Genomic DNA, 24050 nt, shown 5'->3' with positions numbered 1-24050 from the left:
AGAGTGTGCGGGAGAGGGGCAGAGAGAGAATCTCAAGCAGGTTCCCCACTGCCAGTGCAGAGCTCAAGGCAGGGCTTGATCTCACAAACCTTGAGACCATGACCTGAGCTGAAATCAAAAGTCAGAGGCTTAACCAACTATCCAGGCACCCTAAACGTAGAGCAGTGCTAGCACCTTTCAAAAATTCTCCTGCCCCTTTATGCTCAAATACTCTGCCTCTCGTTCTCTAGCAACCATTGATATGTTTTCTATACCTATGTCTTGCCTTTGCTAAATGTAGTATATAAATGGAATCATGCAGCATGTAGTCTTTTCGGGTTTTCTTCTTTAACTTAGCATATTGTATTTTAGAGTTATTCACGTTGTGTGTACCAACTATTCTATTATGTATTGTAACCATAGTTTGTTCCTTCACTGACTAGTTTTTGACTAGTTGCAAAACCTCTGGGTTGTTTCTAGCTTTTGGTGGGTCTAAATAAAGCTGCTGTAAACCTTTGCATATATCGCATTTAACTTTAAAATATAAACATCTCATATTTTTCTCATTTTGAATTATTTCATTTAACTTATTAGTAGTTTTAATAAAGTACATTTTCCTCTAGTGGCCTTAGAGATCTAATGCATGAATGCATAATAGATACTATCCCTCTTATACAGATCTGTATACTCATGCAGGTGAAACCCACTTCAGAGCATAATTAGTTAATCATATCTATAACTTGTAACAAAGAACCCATTTAATGATGTCGCTAGGATTCAAGACATAGAATGCAAATTTATCATTCTCCATGTGTGTGCTAATATTGCTCTCAGGGACCCCACTGAATAATCTAAGAAATACTGCCAGAGAAAGAGAAGTAAAAAAATAAGACTAAAATTGATGAACTGAAAGTCAGCAATTTAAAGAACTATTTATTGGTTCGGTGGGATGAGACTGATATCCAGGACGTGACATTTAAATTGTTATTCTAGTTAAGAAAAGTGTATGTCTACTCTTTTATAAAGTGGGTAAGAACTTCATCCTAAATTAAGAAAAAATTCATTCTTTGGGTAATTTGCATTTATAAAACATTTCTAGGTAATGAAGAGAAACTAGAATTAAATATGAAAAATAACAGTATGCATATGCATTGGATCAGATCTCTGAAATAGACATTGTGTTTGAAATATGCAGGACTTCTGATAAAATTGAATAAAAGGCATCCGCAGAGCGGTAGAATATTTATGCCTGTGATGCTCAAGGTTCAAACTTGTAATTCTGTCACCCTTAACGCCACTTTACTAATTTAAAACAGTGATTTCATATTTATCTAAACATAAGATGGCTTTATAATGAATTGTCAAGGCTATATTTTTCACAACGTTGGTGCTGTGGAATGAAATTTTTTTAATTAAAAAAAAAGCCACAAAACTGACTTCAAAAATTCTTTCTTGATCTAATCAGCTCCTTCCTCTACATTTCAGCCACCTTATATTTGGTCAAAATAACGCATGTATTACCATTTGAAGGTGTTTCACGTATGGGATGCCAATCTCTGACCACAGATCTTTAGGTTTTCCACTTTCCAGATCCATCTTTACCATGACTCTCCTCTTGCAGTTTTCTTATTTCCCAGGTTGGCTTTATCGTGTTCTCGGCCCAGCTAGCACTTTCTGAAATTTCAAATTGATTTCCAAATGTACCATATGATATAACCATTTTTACTAGGCAATAATTAGAGTGCAGTTTGCTATTTACTGAAGTCTCAGAATTTCTTACTCCCTTGATGCTATAAAGTACTACGCCTAGATTATCTGTTGTCTACTCTATTTGTGCTTTCTTAGATATAATGCCAATGCCCATGAGATTCATTCCATGCTATCAAACCTAAGGTAAACTCTTAATACGCCTCAATAATCCTTAAAATCAAATCATATTGTTGATCTTTCTCCTACTGCAGTTATTGCAAATTTTTCTCCTCGTTCTCAAACAGCCAGTTCTATCCCCCACCCTTTTTGCGCTCAGTATATGATTCCATGTACTGCTAAAAAGAACTTCCTCAAAGTCCCTTTAACTGTCTACCTTCCTCAAAGTCTTTAACTGCTCCTCTCTTCCTTCGTTTCTATCCCCAAGGAAGAAGTTTCACTCCCTTTTGGCAAGGCTAACTCTCTTCTTTTCTTGGTTTTTGCCTCAACATATTCCATGCTATTTCCCTTGGGACTTTGTTCCATCGATATTTTACACCCATACCCCACATCTTTATTTTATCAGTTCCTTCTTTGATATTTCATTTAGTCCTGATGATGTAGTGTTCAGATTCATCAGTAGGCCCTGCCTGCATCATCTTAAGAACACATAAGATTGAGCAAAAATTTAGGCCAACTCATAACGGAGATGCATCATGTTAGGTAAAAATACCAAATGAGTGTTTGCAACCAGATCTGAATGGGATTATACACTCCGACCGTAATTTCCTATGTGACATGTCAGGTTGTTTAAGCTACAATAATTATGCTGTTTCAGTAACAAATCAAAATTTAAGCATTGATAATGACAGAGAAACTCACACTGTACTATCTTTTCTGTTAAAATAATGATCAAAGCTGGACAAAATGGAGTTTTTAAAAACAACCACGTGAGCACAAAGGAGAGCAAGAAATACAAGTAGGATGTGAGCAATTCAAGTCTGTGAGGGAAGGAAGCGTAATCTGTGACTCCCCCATTCATCTCAGCGTCTTCTTTAGGGAAATTTTCAGTTTACCTCTTGAGAGCAGAAGCCCCAAGCAGCAGTCAGCAGTCCTGCTTAGCTGCGGAGAAACAAAGTTGCAGTTTGGGGTTTCCAGATGGGCTGTAATGTAAACAATAGAGTCTTGGAGAGAAGGGGATAGCAGAGAGATGAACTCCCAAATCTACCTATAAATTGTTCTTAAATCCAAGGTTAGTCCTCAACTGTGCTTGCCTAGGGGAAAACCGCTAGGAAATTCAGCAGAGAAAAATAGCTAAGAGGCGATAGCTCTGGACTGAGACTTTAGCGATTGTGTGGCCCACTTTAGATGCCAGTGGGGTCTTAAAGTAAGTACCATGCTCTGGAAGTAAGTAGGAGAGAGTAGGGTTAAATATAAACCTGAAATACAACAGCTAGTACAAATCCCAAACTGATGCCTGGAAATATCAAGATAAATCACTATCCATCTGCCTACCAAAAGAAAAATTTAAGTTCCTTAGTAGATAACATCACCCAGAAGCTCTACAATATTGTACACAAAATTTTCAGCATCTTATCCAAAATTACAAAGCATGGTTAAAGCAAAACAAGCAAACACATAAGGTCACTCACTGAAAATGAAGAGAAAAAATAGGTAAAAGAAACCACTTTGGGCGCGCCTGGGTGGCGCAGTCGGTTAAGCGTCCGACTTCAGCCAGGTCACGATCTCACGGTCCGTGAGTTCGAGCCCCGCATCAGGCTCTGGGCTGATGGCTCAGAGCCTGGAGCCTGTTTCCAATTCTGTGTCTCCCTCTCTCTCTGCCCCTGCCCCGTTCATGCTCTGTCTCTCTCTGTCCCAAAAATAAACGTTGAAAAAAAAAAAAAAAAAAAAAAAGAAACCACTTTGTGATTGAGATTTGGGGTTATGAAACAGGGGCATCAAAATAATTGTGATTAACATGTATAAGATCATAGGGCAAGTTACAGAGAATTTCAATAGAGGGCCAAAATTCATACACACACAAAAAGAATAACATGGTTGAAATTAAAAAAAAAATGTAATAACCCAAGTTAAGAATTCAATAGTTGTAACAGAAGGTTAAAAACATCAGAAGACAAAATCAGTGATCTGGAAGATAGGTCAGTAAAAAAAGTATCAGGAAGATGCCCAGAGAGGAGAAAAAAGGATAATAAAATATACAAAAGACATATAGGCCATGGTGGAAAGTTTTAACATAGGAACAGTGAGTCCCAGAAGAAGAGAGATTGAGTAGAAACCATATTTGAAAATACACTGGATGAGAATTTCCACAAGCTAATGAACACTATCACATATATTTAAGAAGCTTTATAATTGTATATTTAGAAAATGCAAAAGACTTTACAAATAAATTATTAGCATTATTAAGTGAATTAGGTAGAGTTATTACATCCAAATCAATATATAGAAATCAACTATATTTCTTGATGTCCTATTAATGGAATTTATACCTAAGTAATTTCCCTAAAACTCTATTTGACTTTTTTATTTCCAACACCCACTTACTCCTGCAACTGCTCTCTTTCCTTTCTTCCCTCTCTTTTTTCTTTCATGTCTTTACATCTTTATGTCTTCCTTCCTTCCTTCCTGCCTTCTTTCCTTCCTTCCTTCCTTCCTTCCTTCCTTCCTTCCTTCCTTCCTCTCTGTTTTCATTTTCAACCTTCATCACTTGACACATGTTGAAAATGCTAAAGTTCAGGGGCGCCTGGGTGGCTCAGTCGGTTGAGTGGCCGACTTTGGCTCAGGTCGTGATCTTGCGGTCCGTGAGTTCGAGCCCGACCCCCGTGTCAGGCTCTGTGCTGACAGCTCAGAGCCTGGAGCCTGCTTCGGATTCTGTGTCTCCCTCTCTCTGACCCTCCCCCGTTCATGCTCTGTCTCTCTCTGTCTCAAAAATAAATAAACATTAAAAAAAAAACTAAAAAAAAAAGAAAATGCTAAAGTTCTATTTATGTATTATTAGTCATATAGTATATATTGGTTGGATAATTGCTAAAATACTATCTTAATTGAATGCCGATGGCCACCTTTAGTTTTAGAGATTATTTTTAATTCTACTTAATTCTTACAATACTTAATTGAAAGAACCTTACATAATTTTATTTTTTTAAATTTTTTTTTAACGTTTATTTATTTTTGAGACAGAGAGAGACAGAGCATGAATGGGGGAGGGGCAGAGAGAGAGGGAGACACAGAATCGGAAACAGGCTCCAGGCTCTGAGCCATCAGCCCAGAGCCCGACACGGGGCTCAAACTCACGGACCGTGAGATCGTGACCTGAGCTGAAGTCGGATGCTTAACCGACTGAGCCACCCAGGTGCCCCTAAAGAACCTTACATAATTTTAAATGAATATTATTTACAACAATCTGTTTAGTAATCCATAAGAATATTAGAGATATGATCCTTCCACTCTTCCTCAATAAGGTGAACACTGGGACTCAAAAAAAAAAAAAAAAAAAAAAAAAAAAAAGAAAAGAAAAGAAAAAGGAAAGAAAGAGAGAGAAAAAAAGAAAGAAAGACAGAAACACATATACTGGATGGTACCAGAGGAAAGCAATATCAGGTCTGTGTATAGTCTTAAGCACTAAATTTGGAAACAGGACTATAAAAAATCAAATATGAGTGAAATTGTCAGAAGCTCTGAGTGGCTCAGTTGGTTGAGTAACAGATTCTTGATTTCAGCGCAGGTCATGATTCTAGGGTTGTGGGATAGAGCCCCGCATCATGCACAGCATGGAGCCTGCCTGAGATTCTCTCTCTGTACCCCTCTCCCCTGCTCTGTCTCCTGTCTCTCTCAAATTAAAAAAGAATGAGTGTAATGGTCAGTTAATAAGAATTAACTGAGAGGGGAGCACACTCTCTTACTTTTTTTTTTAAGAAAAGCCCTCAGCCTTTAAAGAACATTCCTTATTTTCATTATAAGATTAAATTATACATTACTCTCTTTTCCAATTCTCATAGTTCTTCTTGTGTTGCAAAAATTCAGATCATCTATAGATGGTTAACTACTCCATATATAAAAATGTTTTGCATAAGGTGATATTAGGAAAACTGTAGAAGGTCTGAACAACAATGAATGTGGTATAATGCTGCCATAGCAGAATTTTACTTTTGCAAATGTTAATAACTTTGCCATTAAAAAAATGCTGGAGTGCTGGTCTTGGGTTCCATATGCTGTTAGAAGTTTTCCAGATGTCTGAGAAATATAATACCATTCATTTGAATCTCTCTATAGTTAAGCCATCTGGTACAGTTAAGCACCAGAAGCTTTACAATTATTCACAATTCTGTTACATAGAATGCCATTTCTACTATTGGGGAATAAACTGATATCACAGATATGCTGTTAGTAAATCTGAAAAAGTTCTCCCGTAATGGAGACAGACGTTGATGTTCCTATGAAGATGTTGTATCACTTATTACTGCCTACGCTCATCAACACAATGATGGTACAAACGGTTTGCCATCCTAAACATCCCTAATTTCACTGAAATTTGGATTCTGCATACTTTGTAATATGGTCACTTTATTGTAATATGACATATAAAGTTATGCCCTTTGGTAGAAATCATGGCCTTGCCTATACTCTGGTGGTGTCACCAGAGAAGATTCAGGGTTTGAGTGGCTCTTCAAAAACTTTGATGCATGTTACATCCTAATAGCTTTAGCAGTGTGGAAGGGACAAGAGCATCAGAAATTCAACGCAGCTGGAATAAATGATACAAATATACCCTCCTTAATGTCTGGCACGTTGTCACAGATTAGGGAGTACCCTATATTTGATGCTAGTTCTTGGCTTCTGGAATTATCACGGTCAGAGTAGGATTTAAACATTGAGTAAATCTTTACTGAGCATGCAAAATGTTCCAGGGGCTCTTTCAGCCATGGTGAGGTTACAAAGTCGAATAAAGTGTAATTCTGCCTTTAAGGAACTCACTTGAGTCTCCATGCCATTACTGATCACTTTATTTGTTGGGTGTATGGACTCTGCTTCCAGCTTGACAGGTGCCTCTGAGGGAATGAATCCCCAGAATTAGGTGGTAAAATTTTAAACTTCTGTATGTTCTTAAAATACACACATTTAATAAACATTTATGAAATATTTTTAATGAGCAAGCTTTCCAGCATTGAAAACAATAAAGGAATAAAAAAATGAAACAAAAGGGGCGCCTGGGTGGCACAGTCGGTTAAGCGTCCGACTTCAGCCAGGTCACGATCTCGCGGTCCGTGAGTTCAAGCCCCGCGTTGGGCTCTGGGCTGATGGCTCAGAGCCTGGAGCCTGTTTCCGATTCTGTGTCTCCCTCTCTCTCTGCCCCTCCCCCGTTCATGCTCTGTCTCTCTCTGTCCCAAAAATAAATAAACGTTGAAAAAAAAATTAAAAAAAAAAAAAAAAAAAGAAACAAAAGAGGAAAAATACCCTTAAGAAACTTGGGGGCTAGTCAAAATTACGGAAATGTAACAAACTGTAAAGTAAAATGATAATAAGGGTTATAAAAGGGAAGGGTAGCTTGGCTCTTGGGGAGCATGTTAGCAGGAATGCCTAAATTCTGAAATTGTTGGGAGAGACTTCCTAGAGAAAAATATTTGAGCCAGTTCTTGCAAAGTGATTTCATACCTGTTCTCAGCTGAGATAAGAGTACTTTCCAGGTTTACAGGAAACTAGAACCCGCACAAAAAGGCGTTGTATGTCCTGAACCGTGTGATCACTTTTGGTGATACAAGACCTACGGTAAGCATGGCATACCAGAGCTTTTGAATCTTTGCATCAAAGTGGAAGGTTGTTGGCCTGTCCCCAAGAATGTTACCTAGAAGTTGCCTAAAACCTCTTCAGTTTGAAAGAGTTTTAACAAACCTAACGATATTTGGAAGACTCAGAGTTACTACTTATTCTGTCCTTGTGCTGACACTTGATATGAGCTCAGTTGAGAGCTTTGATCTGCAGTTTAGAAATGATGACTTTTGTCTTGGTGTCCCCCTCAATGTCAGAGCTTCTACACTATTTAATATCTCCTTCCAGATCTCCATCATGTACTTCTAGTGAGAACCATGTATGAGTAAGGCTATGTGCTAAGGACTGAAAATGCCAAAAGTGTAAGTATATGGTTCCTATTCCTGAGGGATTTAGAAGGTAGTTGGGGAGACGGGATATTTATTTTAAGAATAGCAACCTGGGGTGCCTGAGGCTCAGTCAGTTAAGCCTCTGACTCTTTGTTTCCGGTCAGGTCATGATCTCACGTTTGTGGGATGGAGTCCCACATTGGGCTCTGCATTGACAGTGTGGAGCCTGTGTAGGATTCTCTTTCCCTCTATGACTCTCTCTCCCTCTCTCTCTCTCTCTCTCTCTCTCTCAAAATAAATAAATAAATAAATAAACTTTAAAAAATGAACAGAGACCTATATTTAAAATGGCAAATCTGTGGTTAGTTCTGTGACAAAGGAAGAGGATAGACTATAAGTGCCACAGATTTTCACAGAGGTATTAAACCATGAAAGCCAAAGAAATAAGAAAAGCTCCTGAGGTAGAGGTAGAAAGATGGTTTAGAAGGAAGAGAAATTCTAAGCTTACTTTAAGTCAAAATTCTGAGAGAGAGAGAGAGAGAGAGAAAAGAAGAAGAAACAAAAGAAGAAGAAGAAGAAGAAGAAGAATAGAAGGAGGAGGAGGAGGGCGAGGAAAAAGAAGAAATGGGTATTTATGTTTACACTCAAGGAATGATGAGTAGACATTTTGGCAACAGTGGACACTCGGTTAAAAAGTGCGGTAACATTAAAAAGGTAGATACAGGCCATGCTGTGCAAGACTTTGAACTTTGTCCCACACATGAGAGACACAAATGGGAGCTTGAGAGCAGGGTGATGGCATATCTAAAGTAGTATGTGGGGGAGATTAAAAGAGGGTTTTTGATGTAGGAGCCTAGGTACCATATAGGAATAAAGACCCAACTAGGATACTGACTAGAGAAGAAAAAGGATGTCAGTGGGAGCCATTAGAGAGATTCGGCAGTATCCTGTCCCTGGGTTTTTCAATTTCTACTTCATCTCTACCCAAAATGTACATGTTCTTTGACCTGTGTACTTGGGCCTGTTCTCTGCTCTTTATTAATATATTTATGATGATATCAAGTCAGCATACTTCTGTCAGGGCAAACTGATTTCCTTTTAATAAGGGCTTATGAAATATATATATATATATATATATATATATATATATATATATATATATATATTTTAATCCAAAAAAGTAATATAAACAGCAGAACTGCAAGTCTTGAGGCAAGCCTGGAGGAGACTTTGAATTTAGATCACTGGGTCTGTTTGCTTTGGTGCAGTAGATTCTGGCATGGAAATCTTTTTTATGTGAAAAAATGGTACAACATAAGGGGACTAGCACAACTCTCAGAAAGATGACAAATGACAGTAGAAAATACTAATACGTAGAAACAATGCATAATGTATTTTCCCCTTTTCTTTGTTTTGATAAAGCTAAAATGTTGGAAAGAATACATTTTAGGAAGAATTTAATTAAATAAAAAACTTATGAAAGACTAAATAAAATATCCACGAAATAAAAGATTGTTGAACAAGAAAGAATAGCAAATACACAAAATAACTTTCCGTTATGTTGCAGAGTGAACAGGCTGAAAATAAAAATGCATGGCCGTATGGAAAAAGAAATGTAAGACTTTTTCTTTTTATTTCTGTTTTGTAATGTATTTTTAATTTTTTTAATGTTTACTTATTTTTGAGAGAGAGAGAGAGCTTAGAGAGGGAGGGGCAGAGAGAGGGAGGCACAGAATCTGAAGCAGGCTCCAGGCTTGAGCTGTCAGCACAGAGCCTGATGCAGGGCTTGAACTCGTGAACCGTGAGATCATGACCTGAGTGAAAGTCTGATGCTTAACCGACTGAGCCACCCAGGAGCCCCAGAAATGTAAGGCTTTGATTAAGCGAAACACAAGATATGTAATAGATATCTCATGCTTGAACACCGCCAAGCACCCTCTGGTGCTTTGTTTGAACTTAACCAATTTGCCTTTTAAAATACACTCATTTACATATCATTCAAAATGTATATATGTATGCAAATGATCGGGGAAAGAAACTACGGAGATCCCGTTGTCCAATAACCTCATTTCACAGATGACAAAGTAGAGACCCCGGAAGGTCAAGAGACTTGACTGAACACAGGACTAGATAGGGAATAACACAGTAGTCCCAGCTTCACATGCAACCACTGCAATGTCTCTCCTTGTATCCTGGTTTTTATTGTTGCTTTTGATGATAGTGTCTTGACCTTAACTCTTTAACATTCAAAGCAAAGCTCTATGTTTTGTTTTCTTCCAGAAAGCCTTTCCTGACTAACAGTCAGGATAATGGACCCCACGGATGTTTGCATCAAAATCTCTAGAATCAGAGCACCTGGGTGGCTCAGTTCCCTTGAGCAACCGACTTTGGCTCAGGTCATGATCTTGTGGCTTGTGAGTTGAGGCCCTACATCGGGCTCACTGCTTTCAGCCTGCTTCAGATCCTCTGTTCCCCTCTCTCTGCCCCTCCCCAACTTGTGCTCTCCCCAAAATAAATAAATATTTTTTTAAAAAATCTCCAGAATCTGTGAATATGTTACCTTACATGGCAAAAGGCATTTTGAAGATGCGATGCAATCAAGGGTCTTGAGATAAGATTATCCTGAGTTATCCTGAGTGGGCCCTAAATAATCATCGAGTCCTTTAAATGTTGAAGATGAGACCAAAGAAGGAGCATCAGAACGATACAGCACAGGAAAGACCTGGCCAGCCATTGTTGTCTTTCAAGATGGAAGGGGGCCATCTTGAAAGGAATGGAAAGGAACGTGAGAAGCTGCAAGATGCTGGAAGAGGAAAGGTGATGGATGATCCCTTCAACCTACAGAAGGAACAGAGCCCTACTAACACCTTGATTTTACCCCCAGTAAATCCCATTTTGAACTTCTGACTTCAGGAACATAAGATAATACATGTGTGTTATTTTAAGCCACCAAATCTGTGGTAATCTGTTACAGCAGCAATAGGAAACTAATACAGTGACTGTTCTAGCTTTCAGATCATTTACTCCAGCATAAGCTTTTCATTGTCTGTTATCATTAGTTTTTAATTTAAATATCTTTCCACAAATAAGTAACGGGCTCTTTAAAGCTGATGCCCCATAATAGAGACTTGGACACTTTGCTATTTCTAAAATTAGCAATTTGTACCCTCGGGAAAGTTACTCAACCTTTTACAGTTTTAATTTTCTAACTGTCAAATGGTTATTACAAAACCTTATCTTGAGGAATTTTGTGAGGATTAGCTATAATGAATTCATTCCAAGTTAAACTCTATGACTGGCAAAATGAAAATATTTAAACACATCCTTTAATGTAAAATTAATTGCACTAATAATGCACATATTTTTAAATGAATAAATTAACAAAAATCATGCTAAATGATTTATGAAACATAATAAATCCTAAGTAGCTATAAATAACATAGCATTAGTCTTCAGTATGACCATTATTTTTCTTCTGTGTATTCCCTGCAAACTTTATTATGGTTTTATTCTACAGACCCATCCCTGGGGTGGGAGTGAATTTTGGAACAGAGGTGGAAATTATAATGGGCTGTGAATGGGAGAGAGTATGTTACATATATCTCAACATTTATAGGAGCTACATTTTGGCAGTTATTTCCCATATCACTATTCCGTTAGTCTTTAACAATTGCGGCCATATGTTGCTACTAATTTTTACCTGTAAATATCCTAATAGATGTGACATATGTATAGATGGTATGCTATGTATGCTAATATATGTATAGAAAGAGTTTTAGGTTGGTGATTAAAACTGGGTTTGAATCTGACTCTTACTTACTAAGTAGATAAACCAAGGTCCTTTATTAACATATGAATTAAAATGAGGATTTTTACTGAATATGCAGCATCAATGAGATGCTGTATATGAAAGCATCTCTTTAGTACAACCTGTTACACAGAATGTTCCCATAAATATTATTTTATTTTCTCTTCGAAGATGGGCATCGTGCTTTTGATTCCTTAAGTGTCTCTCCTTATGATAAGCTAAGAAGCTCCAAATAAAAATTTGTTGCAACTGAGAATTGTGATCTATCTAATTAAGATAATAAAATAAATCAGAGAAATCACCATGGAATGTATATTTAATAGTAGCAAGGAAATAGTGGAACGCCTACATTTTGTGGACTTATTTTGTCAACAGTCAATTATTATATATTAGGGGTCAGATATACTTTGGAATTCTGATATATTGTACCTTTTCTCAAAATGTGCTTCAACACAGGGAATTTACATATGGTCTGGAAATATGGTGTTTAGAAAATCTGCTTTTTCATTTAATCTTTAAAATAAAATTATATGTAATAAAAATTTGTTAAAATGTAGCTTAAAAATGAAGACACAGAGAGATTAAGGAATTTAATTTTAATGTTTATTTATTTTTGAGAGACAGAGTGAGAGAGAGGAGGGGAAGGGCAGAGAGAGAGGGAGACACAGAATCCAAAGCAGGCTCCAGGCTCTGAGCTGTCAGCAGAGTCCAAAGCGGGGCTTGAACTTGTGAATCATGAGATCACGACCTGAGCCGAAGTCAGATGTTTAACCGACTGAGGCACCCAGGTGCCCCAAAGGCATTTAATTTTAAAACATTGTCTAAGGTTGCTTTACAGTTTCTACTTCTAGTTCCTTCTCAACCTAAACTAATCTTGCTAGGTTAAAACTAAGGCCCTTTTCTTTCACTTCCAGGTTGAAAAATCTCTAATGACTTCCCATTATCTGGACAGTTAAACCCAAACTTCTCTGCTTAGCACTTAGATCCCTACACATTTATACCCCCAATTCATTTTCTGGCCATGTTTACTACTTAGCTAGCCTGTGTTCTAAGCAGCAGTCAAGTGACGTCTTCTCTTTCCTTAATTCAGACATTTTCTGCCTGAATTGTCTGCCCAAATGCCAGACATTTGGGTTTTTGTTTTTAAGTTTTATTAATTTATTTTGAAAGAGAGAGAGAGAGCATGAGCAGGGGAGGAGCAGAGAGAGAGGGAGAGAGAAAATCCCAAGCAGACTCCTCACTGCCAGCACAGAGCCCGACGTGGGTTTCAAACTCATGATCTGTGAGATCATGACCTGAGCTGAAGCCAAGAGTTGGTTGCTTAACCATCCGAGCCATAGAGCAGGTGCCCCCTGCCTCTATGACATTTGTAATGGAGTTCTCCCCAGTTGCAGTTTAACCTCTCTTTTCCCCTGAGAATCAACGTGTTCGTTAAGATTACAAATTCCATGTCTTCCCCGAAGTCTCTCAATTCCTATGAGATGACATTCACACCCTAGTTGCAGTTCCACAAAATCCATATATCTGTCTTGTAGACATTATATCTTGCCTTGCATTCTAGGTGTTAGTGATTTTATCTCACCACCCCCCACCTCACTGGATGTTCGCCACAAATGACTGAGGTGAAGAACTCATCGTTGTGTCTCATTGTGTCTCATCATTGTGACACCGTATAGAACCTTGCTCAGAGTTGTAATCCAATAATTCATTTAATGGTATAATAAATCTTTTTGAGGGTCCATTATATGATAAATGAGAAAGTAGATGCTAGAACACAGAGATTAATACAGTGTTTGCTGCTCTGACAGGATCTCTCTCATCAGGCCAGAACATTCATCCTTCATCACTGCAGTGAAGGCTACCAAGGACTCCCAGCTACTGTCTCCTCTGGAGAAATTCCCTGGCTTGAACAGGAATGCCTAGCCTAACAGGCAATGACTGACTGACCCAGATGCCGGTGACTCAAAATGAGTCGAGTTCTGTGGTATGATTCATGCCTGGGAGCCCGCGGTGGGTTCAGCCTGCAGGATGACTCCCCACTCAGAAGACATCCTTACTTAGCTCTTTTTCCTGTCCTATCCTACTTCCTTCACATCCTTTATTCTGAGAGTGTTTCCTTAATAAACCATGTATATCTGCATTCCTACTCAGGCTCTCAGATGACCCAAACTGAAACAAAGTTGCACTAGTGTTATTCCAATAACCAAGAAACCAAAACCACCCATGTCCATCAATGGATGAATGCGTAAAGAAGATATATAGGAGATATACACAATGGAATATTATTCAGCCATGAGAAAGCAGGAAGTCCTGCTGTTTGCCCCAAGTTGGGTGAACCCTGAGGGCATGATGCTAAGTGAGATAAGTCAGACAGAGAAACATAGATACTATATGGTATCATTTATATATGGGATCTAAAAGAGACAAACTCGGGGAAACAGAGTAGAGTGATGGTTCCAAAGAGTTGAGGGATGAAGGAAATGGGGAGAAAATGGCGAAAGGCTACAAACTTTGAGTTATAAGAGTATCAAGTTCCGGGATTTAATGTAGAGCATGGTTATTATAGCTGATAATACTATATTATGTCCTTAAAATTGCTAAGAGAATAAATCTTAAATATTCTAACCACAAATAGAAATGATAATCATGTGGCAGGATGAAGGTGCTACTGACACTATGGTGTTAATCATTTTGTAATATATAAATATAAATTGAGTAAACATACTGTACCCCTTAAACTTACATAATGTTTATGCCAGTTATGTTACCATAAAGATTTGATAGCTTTTTTTCAGAAAAGATTGCACCTTCCTTTAGCAGGCCATATGCCAGTAAAAGATACAGCCGTGCAGAATTATTCATATCTCCAAACGAGGAGCTCCCATGAACTCGTTTATGTGGTTGCACCAGAATAGAGCAACCATGTGTCTATATACAGGGGGGGTGTCACAGAAGGCTTCACTGAACAGTGACTTTAAGGATAGCCTTGAAGAAGTTCCAAGAGTATGACAGGTAAAGCAATGGGAAAGGAAATAAATGCCCTGAATGGGGAACACTTGGCTTCTGATACAAGTTGACTCATTTTATTTGTTGGTCTCCTAAGCGGAAATTTCTCTCTAGGTAACAGTCAGTTCTCTCAACAGTCAGTTTTGCTGCAATAGTCAGTTTTCTCTCAGACACTAGATTTTTAAAAACTCGGGCCAGGAAATAATCGATTTCCTCTTGCAACTGTTTCCCCAAGGCCCATCTCCCACCATTCAGCATGGCAGAAACAGAATGTTTAGGACTTGGGAGCATTGACCTTTGTATCTTCAGGTCCAAGTGCTCTTCCTGGTACATAAATAGTTGATCAATAAATGAGTAATAGGGAATGAAGCTGAAAATATAGGTCAGAGCCAGATCGAAGGACTATGTGTTTGAGGCCATAAGGGATGAATTGATCCTACGAGCACCCTGAAGTTTGTAGGCAGTTTTGTCTTCCTGTGAATGATGGACTGCAGACAGGGAAATCTTGTGCTAAAGAAACTAACTAATAATAATTACCTACTCCCCTTGAGTATTTTCTATGTGCCAGAAACTATACAAAGTGCTTTATGGAGATGTTATTGAATCTTCTTAGCAACACCATGACATAAACACTGGTATTCTTCCTCATTTTACAGGAAACCAATAGAAGGGTTTAGAATAGGGATGTAGTTGATACATTCTGATTCGTGAGCATATTTCTGCCTACTGCATGGAGAATAGCTCACAGGAGGCAAGAGTGAAAGCAAGAACATCCATAAGGAGGCCTTTGCAACAGATCAGGGGAGAGATGATGTTGGCTTGGGCTACCGTTATAGTGGTGAGAATGACTAGATTCCAGATATACAGTATTTTGAACTTACAGTCGACAGAGTTGCTGGTGTTTTGGGCAGCAGGTGTGAGAATGAGAAAGGGATGATACCACCGGTTTATTTATTTATTTTCCCCCTGAGCCATGAGGTGAATAGTACTGCCATTTACTGAGCTAGCGATGACTGAATGAGAAGCAGATTTGCTGGGAGTGGAGATTGAAAGTTCTATTTTTAACATGTGAATTTTGAGATGCCTTTTAGATTCAAATGGAGATGATGAATAGGCAGTTGGATATCCGGGTATGACATTCAGAAGAGAGGGAAGGCAGGAGATATACATTTGAGAGTTAACATAAGGTGGGTATTTAAAGATATGGCTCTAGATGGGACCACTTAGGGAGTGAGTGTCGAGAAGGAAGAAGAAAGTAATGAAGGCTGAGTGCTGTGACATTCCAACATTGAAATGTCAGGAAGAGAAGACACCAGATACTGAGACTGTGAAGGAATGATCGCAGGTGAGCGTGTGTAGTCCTAGAAACATTTTGAAAAGAAAAAAAAAAAAGGGACCAATTCTTTTAACAAAATTAAGTAAGATATTTGTACATATAATCATATACATTCCCTCTTTCTTCAGGACACTGTTTCAGACATGGGTAATTTTACAGCAGGATATCTTTATTTTTTTTAAGTTTATTCATTTTTGAGACAGAGAGTGTGAGGTAGGGGTAGAGAGAAAGAGAGAGGGAGAGAGAATCTCAGCACAGAGTCCAACATGGGGCTTGAGCTCACAAACCGTGAAATCGTGATCTGAGCCAAAATCAATAGTCAGATGCTTAACCGACTAAGCCACCCAGGTGCCCCAGGATATCTTTAAATAGAACATGCCCGGAACTTTGGCTCTCTCTTTAAATTGATACAAATTTTGTGTTGTAACCTAGTTTCTGGTGAGCAGAACTCACCCTGAAAAATTCTAAGCAGCACCAAAGAAGTTAATTGTGTCAATAGGAATGATGAAAGGATCCCAATTCTCTCCCCAATAATACACTTCTACATGTGAGGTTACTCAGATAAATATTTCCACAGGATAAGAGTGAGCAAAATAATGCTTTACATAAACACTCACCTTTACTGACAAAACCTTATATAGAACTCTCATGAATTTGGCTAGATAAAATAGATTTCTTTGTTGTAGGTGACAGGCAATCCGGAATCGAGAAGTGAAGCACATACCTGAGACTTGAGTCGTATGACCCAAAGCAAGGATGGTCTATTTTGAACAATGCCAGCTGCTGAGGAAGTCCAGATTTCCTCAGCTACATTGAGGCAGATTAGTCCAGAGGTAGAGAGAGAGTTTTCTGGTCTTCCCTCAAGAAGAATGAGATGCTAAAACATAGCTTATTTTTTTATGATTCTTTGGAGAAAGCCCACCCAAATGGAGACAGAGCAGAAAAAAAAAAAAAAAAAAAAAAAAAAAAAGAGATGTGCATGAACTTGTCTTTGCTGGAAAGAGCAGTTCTTTTCTCCTTATGACTCTGGCCAGGGTTCTTTTTCCTTCCCAACTGGACACCAAAGCATCTCTCCTCCTTGTACAACATAGGTAAGCTGTGGAGAATGGAGAAGGGGATATGTTAGAATAATCATGTATACCTTTCTTTCGCCCATATCTAGCCTTCCACCCAGGGCTTAGTGTGTGAGTATGATACACATTATACTGTTGATACACATATACGGTTGTGTACAACACTCAGCAGTGTTTGTAATTTTCCCGGGGTGCTCTGCTCAGTGAATAGCAAGCCAGCAGCTTTAGGAGGCTTACCTCCCCACATTTCTGAGTGTGTATCCTATTAACTTTAACTTTCCTATGCCCTGAAGTAAGGATTGAGGGAAGGGGATTTAAGAACACTCACTATTCTCCATTTCTCCCCTTTCTTGTTTTCTCCTCTTTCTCCTCCAACTATACCATAAGGGCTTTCTAATTCTCTGCTCTAATTATGAGACACACTTGCTTCATAGCCTCCTTCTTCCCTACTCTATAGACTTCCTATTTCCAGAATGATCCATTTTCTCCTTACTGTAAATCTCATGGCTTGGCTTAATAATAATAAGCCTACAAGATAGAAAAACATTTCATTAATGATATATATATATATATATATATATATATATATATATATCACATGATTTTTTAAAATATGGTTTTGTTTTCTACCTTTTTTAAAAGGTAAAATTTTAAAGAGGGAAAAGAAACCTGTCTGGGCCTCAACTTTTTCATCTATAAAATGAAAGAATTAGAATAGATGATTTCTAAGTTATTTTTTAAATCAAAATTTTATAAATCAATTTCATCATCTGAGTGAAAAGAGAAAGTAAATTTAGTCCAGTGAATATACTAGAAAGGATGAAATTAGACCTAGTATTTTAAGCAAAACAAAGGTCACTGAACTATTCATTGTTAAGTCATAAATATTTGTACGTAACTGTGAGAAATTAACAATCTGCCCTCAAGAGTTAAAGAGAGATTGATGGAGCACTTTATACAATTTTAATAGCAAATTTGGGGGAACAAAAAAATCTGCTAAACTGTATCTCAGAGCCCTGCAGAATTTACTTACTATAAAAGTTTCCAGTCTAATGTAGTTGCCTTTCTTAGAACAGGAAATAAGTATCCTTACTTTTCCACTGTTTTACGGTATTGTTCTTTTCCCATCTGTACACCTATGGGACTATTCACAATGCTTGCACCCTCCCATTATGTCTTCATAAATCAACTGAATTTCAGTGAAAAATCATCAAAGACTGCATTATTTTTGCCAATTGTTAAGCTATCTATGTTTCAAAGCACAAAGAAATGGACACGAGGGCAAAGCAACCAGAAACGAATAATGAAATAAATGAATAAAACTGAGCTTGGCTAATCTTTAACACAGGCTACACATCGGTGAACCAATGTTTACCACAGCATAGGTGCCTTTTTCAGAAAAGCATAGTTTTAACTATCATCAGTTAAATTGAGATGCATTGACCCCTGTCAGAGAGGAAATACTTTTTTTAGTGAAGGACGTCAGGATAGATGCCACAGAATAAGAGGGTCCAGGGATAAGCAAAGAAAGAGCTTTTTAAGGGAAAGGCAGCAGGTATAAAAAGTCCCCTCACTTTACAAGTTGCCATGAGAACTCTCATGGTATTGCTGACTGGGGCACCTCTGGGCCCTACCGGGGTCTTCAGAGCAGCTCTGCATTTCTGTTGAGTGAAAAGGGATTAGGTTGTATTTAAAGGATCCTAAATCACCTTGAAGTATTTACTCTGAATCTGGGTAGTCTCTTGTTCCATATGCTTTCAAACGAGAAGGTGAAGGAGCGGAGGGCAGCTTCTAAGAACATTGCTTTATTTTAAATATAAATGATCTTTTCCCCTTTTGGAAGCATGCTTTAAAAATACTAAGAGGAGTCTGATCCCCTGATCCTAAGTCTACCACATAGCTAATGCAGATCTGAGTTAAGCTCCAACCTCATCTAAGTGCAAACATTTATAAGAAAAGTTTGGGGTATTAAAAAAACACTGAAAAAAAAAAACCCCACCTTGTGATCTGAAATGCTGTAAGGAGTCCAATATCCCTCTATGGCCATTATGACCCAATGTGCTCTCTGCTCTCCAGGGATAATTCCTGCTCTCGAAATGTGACTTCAAGCTGTTGAAAACTTCACCATATCAAACACGAAGAATTCTTAGAAATGAAGGTAGAAAATACTGAAAAAAAAATTTAAAAAGAGGACATTTACTTTTCCCCTTTCTCACTAGCTGATAGAATCCTATTAATTATCACAAATCAACACTCAGATGAGGTTTTCACCGTTCTTCACATAGATAGGATTAGCTACTTTATTTGTGTTCTATACTTATAACTCAGTGTTTATGACTCTGTAATAGGATGTTCCTCAATGCATTGTAACTATTTGGATACATACCACTGTTTGTAAGCTTATCTGTGCATGTGCTCAATATTTATGACTATTGAAATGATTTGTGTCTGTAGGGTGTTTTCCACCAGATTGTGATTTGCTGAGCCACAAGCAAGAGGCGGTGTAGCATTATTCATTTTGGTATCTTCACGCACATGTTTAAACAGATGATTCTATGACGGGATTTGCAATACCCTTTTCTCAATACTATTTTTAATACTATTTATTTGTTGAAAAAAAGTTATTGGTGTCCAGATTTTCAACAGAATGAAGTCTGCTATTCAAGCATTCAAGATATCCAAAGTTATTCTAGAGTCAGACGTGTGGTTCTAGTAGTCTCGTTTACTGGTTTAGAAACAATGTGATCCTACCTAGACACTTTCCCCAAAATAAACACTATGCTGTAGCAAGAATGGCTTTCTCTGTGTCCCTAAACACAACATGTCTGAACTCAAGTTCTAATAACCAGGTGGAGTAGCCTCGCCATTTTAATTACATAAAGCTTAGTATTGAAAGAGCACACTTCGATTCTTTATCACAGTTGTTCAGTTAGGATCATTTCTTCCCATAGATGATAAATTTCTGTAAGTCTTTGCTAATAACCTGTATTTCAATGTTAACTCCTTCAGACTAAATGGGACCAAAAAAAGCCATTAATTAAATAGCGCATTGTGTTGGGAACAAGAGATATTTGACATCTGAATAAATTACAATTTTTCTTCTTGTTTTTGTGAAGTTTATTTATTTTGAGAGAGAGAGAGAGAGAGCAAGCAGGGGAGGGCCAGAAAGAGAGGGAGGGAGGGAGAGAGGGAGAGAATCTCAAGCAGGCTCCACACTGTCAGCATGGAGCCCGACACAGAACTCGATCCCACAAACCAACTGTGAGATCATGACCTGAGCCAAAATCAAGAGTCAGACATTTAATTGACTGAGCCACCCAAGCACCCCCAATTTTCCTTCTTAATAGATGTGTGCGTAACAATAAACAAGTTACTTAATATAAGATACAATCTCATTATCTGTAAAATGATGATAGTAATACCTACCTTGAGGAGCTGCAGGAAAATAAGATAATACACGTAACAACACTGCATTTAATATGTACTTAATAAATGTTAAATCTTACTATCATCACACACTTGTTATATTCAATCCCTCCTTTGATCTTCAAAGACATAAGAATTGCATGCATGTTTTTTGAAAGAGAAAACAGTAAATTCAAGACTCAGAAGAAGACATTTCTTCCAAAAGTAATTCTCTGCAAAATAAAAATTTAGAAAAATTGTACTCTTTTTGAAATAAGAATTGAAATATATAAGAAGAGAATTAGTTGATATAAGAAGGCAATTAGAAAGTTAGGATAGTAAGGATACTATGAATTCAGTAGCAGAATTGAAATTAATATTGCAGGAAGCAAAAGTAGAAATGACACCAGTGATGATCAAATTACTGAATTAAACATTCAGTACAAAATAAGAACCAATTCCAAGTTAAAAAAAAAAGAAAATACAATCTTAAAACATGTGCAAGAAGTTTATGAGAATACAAATTTTATTCATTTACATTTTTGAAAAAATTGTACAAAGTGGAAAGAAATTTCAGAACCTAGAGAAGACATTCTTTCTCTTACTAGAAAGGAAGATTCTAAACTTGATGAAGAAGAATAAGCCAATGTGAACAGTAAAGACAAAAACATTAGGAAATTATTTTGGCCAGTGTTTTGTGAATGCACTTATGAGATAAATAAGAAAAAGTGATCATCATGACAGGAAAATAATCTTCAGACAAAACTGTGAAGGCAGTTTCCAAAAAAAGAAACTTAATAAATAGATATTTATAAAATATCCATTTGTAAAAATATTTGTAAAAATAGTAACATTTGCTATTTAATTTATCTTTAAATTTTTTTCCAAATTAACGCATATTAAGAATGATAACCCCTAGTGTTGGCGAGAGGTACAATAGCCATTCTGGTACCCATTTGGTGGGAGGGAAAATTAGAATATTTTCAGAGTACTACTTGGAAAGTTATCAGAAGATCCTGAAAAGTAGCTTCCCTTTAACTAAGGAGGTTTTTTTTTTCCCAGTCTTATGGTAAGGATAAAATTGTGCAAATACATAGCATGAAGGTAATCGTCACAGGATGATTGACAGTAATGGAAAATCGGGAACAAATGGTTAACAAATAGAGCTTAGCTTCTTTAACCATCATAATGATGAAAAGAAGCAAGCACTATGTAGTGTTTACTATATGGCACCTTTCAAGGTTTTATACATGCATTATTACATTTCATCCTTGCGATGTAACCACACATTGTGTTATAATTTTATCTTGTCTGCCATTTTGCAGATAAGGTTTTACAAAAAACTACACAGGACACACTGTCAGTAGAGGGTAACGAGACAATTCAGGCATTCTGACATCAGAACTTAGGTCCTTTCTATTTTATGCATGGTCTTTCCTGTATTGGAATATTTTGCAGGCTTTAAGCCTTCAGACTGTATTTAATTATTGATATGGAAACTTGATTATAAAATACTGTATGTTTATCTTCATAACTCTATGTAAACCTATGTTGTATTAGCCCATTTGGGCTGCCATAACAAAAGCACCACAGTCTGGGTGACTTACGAACAACGTAAGTTAGTTTCTCACGGCTCTGGAGGCTGGGAAGTCCACCGTCAAGGCGACCGAGATGCTGCAGATCCGGTGTCTGGTGAGGGCCGGCTTCCTTCTGAGGGTCTTGTCGCTGTGCCCTCGCGAGGTACAAGGGCTGAGGGACCCTCTGAGGTCGCTTTCATAAAGGCGCTGATCCCATTCAAGGAGGCTCTGCTTTTGTGACCCAATCACCTCCCGACGCTGCCACCTCCTACTATTCTGAGGTAGCAGCGTGTGACTTCGGGGAAGCGAAGAAGTCCAGTCTGTAGCCTATGCCTGTATCTGTGTATTTGTAATCCTACACGCAGACATACACGTATTTGCATCTAGGAAGAAATGAAGAAACTCTAACCGGAAATATTAGCAAGAATGTCCCTGCGTGGTGGGATTCGTGATGATTTCTAATATTTTTTTTCTGCCTATTTTCATTACCAGTTTTTGCCTAATGAGCATTTATTCTTATGTAATGAAGTCGTTAAAATAGACACTTATGTTCAAATAGAAAATTTTGTACCATATAAAAATGCTTTTTATTGGATGATATAAAAATATTTTTTTAATGTTTATTTTTGAGAGAAAGAGAGAGTGCAAGCGAGGGAGGGGCAGAGAGATGAAGACAGAATCAGAAGCAGGCTCCAGGCTCCGCCAGAACTGTCAGCACAGAGCCGGAGGTGGGGCCCGAACTCTGGAACTGCAAGATCATGACCTGAGCCAAAGTCAGACGCTCAAGGGACTGAGCCACCCAGGTGTCCCGAATGACATAAAAATATTAACAGTGGTAGAACTCTGGTTAATGTCATCTCATGTTTATCTTTTAGTTCAATATTTTTATATCGTATGATGCAATGAGAAAAAGCCTTTAAAATTAGCACACACTATTCAAAATGTAGTATTTATTCAGCATCGTTAAAAATACATACTTAGGCATAGAATCAAAGGCAAGATGGCAAAATGTTGATGGAACTGTGTTATAAACCATGTATAATTTTCTTTAAAAAAACTTTTAGTGTTTATTTTTGAGAGAGAGAGAGAGAGTGAGAAAGGGAGAGGCAGGAAAGAGGGAGACACAGAATCCAAAGCAGGCTGCAGGCTCTGAGGTGTCAGCACAGAGTCCGACTTGGGGCTCGAACTCACAAACCGAGAGATCATGACCTGAGCTGAAATTGGATGCTTGACCGACTGAGCCACCCAGGCTCCCCAACCACGTATAATTTTCTCTTCTTCATATGTGTTTGCAAAACATTCTAAGAATGTTTACACAGTATTATGTTTAAATATTTAGGCAATGAATTAATATTGATCTGAGTATTATTATTCAGTATCATCTTGTTTATCCTAAGATATGATAAGTGTTAATACAAACTTTTGGGAGAATTATTTATATGATTTACATAATTTTATTCACATTCCTCGCCAGCCCCTATGTTATCTGTAGTTATATCAGTAAGAGTGTTTTTGGCTTCAAGTATTATGTTTCAAGTTCCCAACAGCTGGGTATACCTAATGCTCTTAACATTTACTAAAAATCACAAAATTCACCTTTCAATGAAGAATTTCTTAGTATAAGTTGTTGGAGACTTCTGGCATAGCTCTTCTAAAATGCAAGTCTTCAAAGAGCACTGGAACGATGATCTCATTAATTTCTCCCAGAGTCCTGAGAGGTAAATGACAAGTCTGACCTATGAGATGGATTAGTGAGCATTTTCATTAAGTCCCTGGCAGACACTGAGGAGGTGACCAGCACTTAGCCAGATGGAATTAAAAATTAAAAGACACTTTAGAGAAATAACTAGAATGCTACAGAATGGAATTTTAGAGAGACTAATTCTGTGCAGTAACGAGAATAAATGTGCACTGGAAATAGGAAACAAAGAACAAATTGAGAATTAGAAATTATAAGTAAAAGACAAAAAAGGAAAACATATACATACTTTATATATTTTCTTAATTAGAAGGATGTCAGATTTCCATACAGCAGAAATTTAGCTCCCGCAGTATATTTAGTGG

General features: G+C 37.6%; 1 long non-coding RNA gene across 1 annotated transcript; it reads right to left on the bottom strand.

Annotated features, from left to right (window-relative positions):
* Positions 1-16814: 16814 nt before the first annotated feature.
* LOC123596267 lies at positions 16815-22219 on the bottom strand. The gene is made up of 4 exons (XR_006711632.1): positions 22041-22219; positions 19004-19149; positions 18579-18665; positions 16815-17027 (listed from the first exon to the last, which is right to left on the bottom strand). It is a non-coding gene; the product is annotated as an uncharacterized LOC123596267 (long non-coding RNA).
* Between the last annotated feature and the right edge of the window lie 1831 nt (positions 22220-24050).

This window comes from Leopardus geoffroyi, chromosome A1 (assembly GCF_018350155.1).
Source record: "Leopardus geoffroyi isolate Oge1 chromosome A1, O.geoffroyi_Oge1_pat1.0, whole genome shotgun sequence".
Taxonomy (NCBI): domain Eukaryota; kingdom Metazoa; phylum Chordata; class Mammalia; order Carnivora; family Felidae; genus Leopardus; species Leopardus geoffroyi.
Note: the sequence above shows the minus strand (reverse complement) of the source record. Positions and strands in the feature narration are given on the sequence as shown.